The following is a 6,893-nucleotide window of genomic DNA, read 5'->3' as shown; positions in this document are numbered from 1 at the left end:
CAACGAAGGTGTCAGTGGCCAAAGGCACCATGTGGAAAGATGAACCACCTTCGGCAGAAATTGTTGACGTGTCCTCAATTCTGCTCTATCTTCATGAAAGATCAAATAAAGGCTCTTGTGATACTGCATGGTTTGTACTGTTTTCCATGTGCTCCCAGATCTTTCAAGCAAGTAGCATGGTCAAGAAAGTTCTGTTTGAAAAGAAACAAACATTTACTGTCATTGTTATGCAAATAAACTTACATTAAAGCTAACAAGAAAGCACACTCGTTCTGTCTTTAAACTGATAAAAGAAACCCCAATAATATGGGGCATGCAAAAATTGAGATAAAACTCAGTTTTGCTCCTCTCCACGGAAATCTTTAATAAAAGGCGAAATATTTGTTAGTTCTGAAGAGAAACCAGAGCATGACCAAGATTCCACCTGTCGCCTGAGTGCCATGCCAGCAGTTCTCATTCAGCTCAAAGTGAGCACCCAATTTGAATGAAAGAAAGCAGATTTCTCACCAGGCTTCCCCTTGCTATAAACATGGTTTGTACTCTTTTCCATGTGCTCCCAGATCTTTCAAACAATTAGTGTGGTCAAGAAAGTTCTGTTTGAAAAGAAACAAACATTTACTGTCATTTCTATGCAAATGAGCTTACATTAAAGCACACTCGTTCTATCTTTAAACCAATAAAATAAAACCCCAATAAGATGGGGCATGCAAAAATTGAGATAAAACTCAGTTTTGCTCCTCTCCACGGAAATCTTTAGTAAAAGGCGAAAGATTTGTTCGTTCTGAAGAGAAACCACAGCATGACCAAGATTCTACCTGTCGCCTGAGTGCCATGCCAGCAGTCCTCATTCAGCTCAAAGTGAGCACCCAATTTGAAAGAAAGAAAGCAGATTTCTCACCAGGCTTCCCCTTGCTATAAACATGGTTTGTACTCTTTTCCATGTGCTCCCAGATCTTTCAAGCAATTAGTATAGTCAAGAAAGTTCTGTTTGAAAAGAAACAAACATTTACTGTCATTTCTACGCAAATGAGCTTACATTAAAGCACACTCGTTCTATCTTTAAACTGATAAAAGAAACCCCAATAAGACGGGGCATGCAAAAATTGAGATAAAACTCAGTTTTGCTCCTCTCCACGGAAATCTTTAGTAAAAGGCAAAAGATTTGTTCGTTCTGAAGAACTAGCACAAGGGAACTCTCAAAAGAAGAACAAGGCTCTGAAACAAAGAAATCTGACTTTTACCAGAGCTGACCAGAGGAAAACACAAACACAGTCCCCCACTACCACAAATAAAGCAGTCGAGTTTCCCACATTTGGGGAAATCACAGGGGTCAGCATACCCAGAATGCAATGAATGAACCTCACCCTGGGAGAATAATCCTTATGACCATGGTATCTCCTATGCAAAATAAGTATGATTTGGGATAGAGCTGGGGAGGGCCGCTGCTCAGGCACATCTCTGTCAAGTTAAGGAGATTCAACTGAGGCAGCACAAGGGAACTCTCATCTGGGGACAACAACTGCAGGGAGAACACATATTTTCAGATGAACATGGGAGGGCAGAAGGCTGCCTAATACTGAAGCACCCCCAAACAACAAACCAAATGCAACAACTAGTGCAAGCATTCCTGGGGGAAGGCCTGCCGCAGATGGATTTGCATATGGTGATGTCATCCAAGCAGTGGGTCAAAGTTGGCTTCAACCCTCGTCTGCATATGAAAACAGAAAAGGGGCGTGCAGGGCATGGTGGCCTTTTGCGGCGCTTGTCTGACCCCTAGTTTGCATTAAACACCTCCACCCTCCTTCGGTGTGGGGCTCATGTTGGCTATGCCCCAGCCCCTGAAGCATTCAAGCTGATTTTTCTCCCAAACGAAAGACACTAGAATGAAAATTTTAAAGCCTCCTGTTAGTGCTTCATCTACACGTTATAGCCCTGAATTTTCCAATGCCTATCTCTTTGCAAAAGAGAGATATCGGCAAGGAAAAGCTGTATTGTACCTTTGCATTTTTCTCCCAAACGAAAGACACTAGAATGAAAATTTTAAAGCCTCCTGTTAGTGCTTCATCTACACGTTATAGCCCTGAATTTTCCAATGCCTAGCTCTTTGCAAAAGAGAGATATTGGCAAGGAAAAGCTGTATTGTACCTTTGCATTTTTCTCCCAAACGAAAGACACTAGAATGAAAATTTTAAAGTCTACTGTTAGTGCTTCATCTACACGTTATAGCCCTGAATTTTCCAATGCCTAGCTCTTTGCAAAAGAGAGATATCGGCAAGGAAAAGCTGTATTGTACCTTTGCATTTTTCTCCCAAACGAAAGACACTAGAATGAAAATTTTAAAGCCTCCTGTTAGTGCTTCATATACACGTTATAGCCCTGAATTTTCCAATGCCTATCTCTTTGCAAAAGAGAGATATCGACAAGGAAAAGCTGTATTGTACCTTTGCATTTTTCTCCCAAACGAAGGACATTAGAATGAAAATTTTAAAGCCTCCTATTAGTGCTTCATCTACACGTTATAGCCCTGAATTTTCCAATGCCTAGCTCTTTGCAAAAGAGAGATATCGGCAAGGAAAAGCTGTATTGTACCTTTGCATTTTTCTCCCAAACGAAAGACACTAGAATGAAAATTTTAAAGCCTCCTGTTAGTGCTTCATCTACACGTTATAGCCCTGAATTTTCCAATGCCTATCTCTTTGCAAAAGAGAGATATCGGCAAGGAAAAGCTGTATTGTACCTTTGCATTTTTCTCCCAAACGAAGGACACTAGAATGAAAATTTTAAAGCCTCCTATTAGTGCTTCATCTACACGTTATAGCCCTGAATTTTCCAATGCCTATCTCTTTGCAAAAGAGAGATATCGGCAAGGAAAAGCTGTATTGTACCTTTGCATTTTTCTCCCAAACGAAGGACACTAGAATGAAAATTTTAAAGCCTCCTGTTAGTGCTTCATCTATACGTTATAGCCCTGAATTTTCAAATGCCTATCTCTTTGCAAAAGAGAGATATCGGCAAGGAAAAGCTGTATTGTACCTTTGCATTTTTCTCCCAAACGAAAGACACTAGAATGAAAATTTTAAAGCCTCCTGTTAGTGCTTCATCTACACGTTATAGCCCTGAATTTTCCAATGCCTATCTCTTTGCAAAAGAGAGATATCGGCAAGGAAAAGCTGTATTGTACCTTTGCATTTTTCTCCCAAACGAAGGACACTAGAATGAAAATGTAAAAGCCTCCTGTTAGTGCTTCATCTACACGGTATAGCCCTGAATTTTCCAATGCCTAGCTCTTTGCAAAAGAGAGATATTGGCAAGGAAAAGCTGTATTGTACCTTTGCATTTTTCTCCCAAACGAAGGACACTAGAATGAAAATTTTAAAGCCTCCTGTTAGTGCTTCATCTACACGTTATAGCCCTGAATTTTCCAATGCCTATCTCTTTGCAAAAGAGAGATATCGGCAAGGAAAAACTGTATTGTACCTTTGCATTTTTCTCCCAAACGAAAGACACTAGAATGAAAATTTTAAAGCCTCCTGTTAGTGCTTCATCTACACGTTATAGCCCTGAATTTTCCAATGCCTAGCTCTTTGCAAAAGAGAGATATCGGCAAGGAAAAGCTGTATTGTACCTTTGCATTTTTCTCCCAAACGAAGGACACTAGAATGAAAATGTAAAAGCCTCCTGTTAGTGCTTCATCTACACGGTATAGCCCTGAATTTTCCAATGCCTATCTCTTTGCGAAAGAGAGATATCGGCAAGGAAAAGCTGCATTGTACTTTTGCATTTTTCTCCCAAACGAAAGACACTAGAATGAAAATTTTAAAGCCTCCTGTTAGTGCTTCATCTACATGTTATAGCCCTGAATTTTCCAATGCCTATCTCTTTGCAAAAGAGAGATATCGGCAAGGAAAAGCTGTATTGTACCTTTGCATTTTTCTCCCAAACGAAGGACATTAGAATGAAAATTTTAAAGCCTCCTATTAGTGCTTCATCTACACGTTATAGCCCTGAATTTTCCAATGCCTATCTCTTTGCAAAAGAGAGATATCGGCAAGGAAAAGCTGCATTGTACTTTTGCATTTTTCTCCCAAACGAAAGACACTAGAATGAAATTTTTAAAGCCTACTGTTAGTGCTTCATCTACACGTTATAGCCCTGCATTTTCCAATGCCTATCTCTTTGCAAAAGAGAGATATCGGCAAGGAAAAGCTGCATTGTACTTTTGCATTTTTCTCCCAAACGAAAGACACTAGAATGAAAATTTTAAAGCCTCCTGTTAGTGCTTCATCTACACGTTATAGCCCTGAATTTTCCAATGCCTAGCTCTTTGCAAAAGAGAGATATTGGCAAGGAAAAGCTGTATTGTACCTTTGCATTTTTCTCCCAAACGAAAGACACTAGAATGAAAATTTTAAAGCCTCCTGTTAGTGCTTCATCTACACGTTATAGCCCTGCATTTTCCAATGCCTATCTCTTTGCAAAAGAGAGATATCGGCAAGGAAAAGCAGCATTGTACCTTTGCATTTTTCTCCCAAACGAAAGACACTAGAATGAAAATTGTAAAGCCTCCTGTTAGTGCTTCATCTACACGTTATAGCCCTGCATTTTCCAATGCCTAGCTCTTTGCAAAAGAGAGATATTGGCAAGGAAAAGCTGTATTGTACCTTTGCATTTTTCTCCCAAACGAAAGACACTAGAATGAAAATTTTAAAGCCTCCTGTTAGTGCTTCATCTACACGTTATAGCCCTGAATTTTCCAATGCCTATCTCTTTGCAAAAGAGAGATATCGGCAAGGAAAAGCTGCATTGTACTTTTACATTTTTCTCCCAAACGAAAGACACTAGAATGAAAATTTTAAAGCCTCCTTTTAGTGCTTCATCTACACGTAATAGCCCTGAATTTTCCAATGCCTATCTCTTTGCAAAAGAGAGATATCGGCAAGGAAATGCTGTATTGTACCTTTGCATTTTTCTCCCAAACGAAAGACACTAGAATGAAAATTTTAAAGCCTCCTGTTAGTGCTTCATCTACACGTTATAGCCCTGAATTTTCCAATGCCTAGCTCTTTGCAAAAGAGAGATATTGGCAAGGAAAAGCTGTATTGTACCTTTGCATTTTTCTCCCAAACGAAGGACACTAGAATGAAAATTTTAAAGCCTCCTGTTAGTGCTTCATCTACACGTTATAGCCCTGAATTTTCCAATGCCTATCTCTTTGCAAAAGAGAGATATCGGCAAGGAAAAGCAGCATTGTACTTTTGCATTTTTCTCCCAAACGAAAGACACTAGAATGAAAATTTTAAAGCCTCCTGTTAGTGCTTTATCTACACGTTATAGCCCTGAATTTTCCAATGCCTAGCTCTTTGCAAAAGAGAGATATTGGCAAGGAAAAGCTGTATTGTACCTTTGCATTTTTCTCCCAAACGAAAGACACTAGAATGAAAATTTTAAAGTCTACTGTTAGTGCTTCATCTACACGTTATAGCCCTGAATTTTCCAATGCCTAGCTCTTTGCAAAAGAGAGATATCGGCAAGGAAAAGCTGTATTGTACCTTTGCATTTTTCTCCCAAACGAAAGACACTAGAATGAAAATTTTAAAGCCTCCTGTTAGTGCTTCATCTACACGTTATAGCCCTGAATTTTCCAATGCCTATTTCTTTGCAAAAGAGAGATATCGGCAAGGAAAAGCTGTATTGTACCTTTGCATTTTTCTCCCAAACGAAGGACACTAGAATGAAAATTTTAAAGCCTCCTATTAGTGCTTCATCTACACGTTATAGCCCTGAATTTTCCAATGCCTATCTCTTTGCAAAAGAGAGATATCGGCAAGGAAAAGCTGTATTGTACCTTTGCATTTTTCTCCCAAACGAAGGACACTAGAATGAAAATTTTAAAGCCTCCTTTTAGTGCTTCATCTACACGTTATAGCCCTGAATTTTCCAATGCCTATCTCTTAGCAAAAGAGAGATATCGGCAAGGAAAAGCTGTATTGTACCTTTGCATTTTTCTCCCAAACGAAAGACACTAGAATGAAAATTTTAAAGCCTCCTGTTAGTGCTTCATATACACGTTATAGCCCTGAATTTTCCAATGCCTATCTCTTTGCAAAAGAGAGATATCGGCAAGGAAAAGCAGCATTGTACCTTTGCATTTTTCTCCCAAACGAAAGACACTAGAATGAAAATTGTAAAGCCTCCTGTTAGTGCTTCATCTACACGTTATAGCCCTGCATTTTCCAATGCCTAGCTCTTTGCAAAAGAGAGACATTGGCAAGGAAAAGCTGTATTGTACCTTTGCATTTTTCTCCCAAACGAAAGACACTAGAATGAAAATTTTAAAGCCTCCTGTTAGTGCTTCATCTACACGTTATAGCCCTGAATTTTCCAATGCCTATCTCTTTGCAAAAGAGAGATATCGGCAAGGAAAAGCTGCATTGTACTTTTACATTTTTCTCCCAAACGAAAGACACTAGAATGAAAATTTTAAAGCCTCCTTTTAGTGCTTCATCTACACGTAATAGCCCTGAATTTTCCAATGCCTATCTCTTTGCAAAAGAGAGATATCGGCAAGGAAATGCTGTATTGTACCTTTGCATTTTTCTCCCAAACGAAAGACACTAGAATGAAAATTTTAAAGCCTCCTGTTAGTGCTTCATCTACACGTTATAGCCCTGAATTTTCCAATGCCTAGCTCTTTGCAAAAGAGAGATATTGGCAAGGAAAAGCTGTATTGTACCTTTGCATTTTTCTCCCAAACGAAGGACACTAGAATGAAAATTTTAAAGCCTCCTGTTAGTGCTTCATCTACACGTTATAGCCCTGAATTTTCCAATGCCTATCTCTTTGCAAAAGAGAGATATCGGCAAGGAAAAGCAGCATTGTACTTTTGCATTTTT

General features: G+C 39.1%; 4 non-coding genes across 4 annotated transcripts; all 4 read right to left on the bottom strand.

Annotated features, from left to right (window-relative positions):
• Positions 1 to 294: 294 nt before the first annotated feature.
• On the bottom strand, positions 295 to 410 carry LOC134995157 (U5 spliceosomal RNA). Its single transcript, XR_010198020.1, has one exon. It is a non-coding gene; the product is annotated as a U5 spliceosomal RNA (small nuclear RNA).
• A 275-nt stretch (positions 411 to 685) lies between these two features.
• On the bottom strand, positions 686 to 801 carry LOC134995153 (U5 spliceosomal RNA). The gene has a single exon (XR_010198016.1). It is a non-coding gene; the product is annotated as a U5 spliceosomal RNA (small nuclear RNA).
• Positions 802 to 1,075: 274 nt separating this feature from the next.
• LOC134995160 (U5 spliceosomal RNA) lies at positions 1,076 to 1,192 on the bottom strand. Its single transcript, XR_010198023.1, has one exon. It is a non-coding gene; the product is annotated as a U5 spliceosomal RNA (small nuclear RNA).
• Positions 1,193 to 1,251: 59 nt separating this feature from the next.
• Positions 1,252 to 1,415, bottom strand: LOC134995186 (U1 spliceosomal RNA). Its single transcript, XR_010198048.1, has one exon. It is a non-coding gene; the product is annotated as a U1 spliceosomal RNA (small nuclear RNA).
• Positions 1,416 to 6,893: the final 5,478 nt, after the last annotated feature.

The sequence above is a fragment of the Pseudophryne corroboree genome, unplaced genomic scaffold (assembly GCF_028390025.1).
Source record: "Pseudophryne corroboree isolate aPseCor3 unplaced genomic scaffold, aPseCor3.hap2 scaffold_1375, whole genome shotgun sequence".
In the NCBI taxonomy this organism is placed as follows: Eukaryota; Metazoa; Chordata; class Amphibia; order Anura; family Myobatrachidae; genus Pseudophryne; species Pseudophryne corroboree.
Note: the sequence above shows the minus strand (reverse complement) of the source record. Positions and strands in the feature narration are given on the sequence as shown.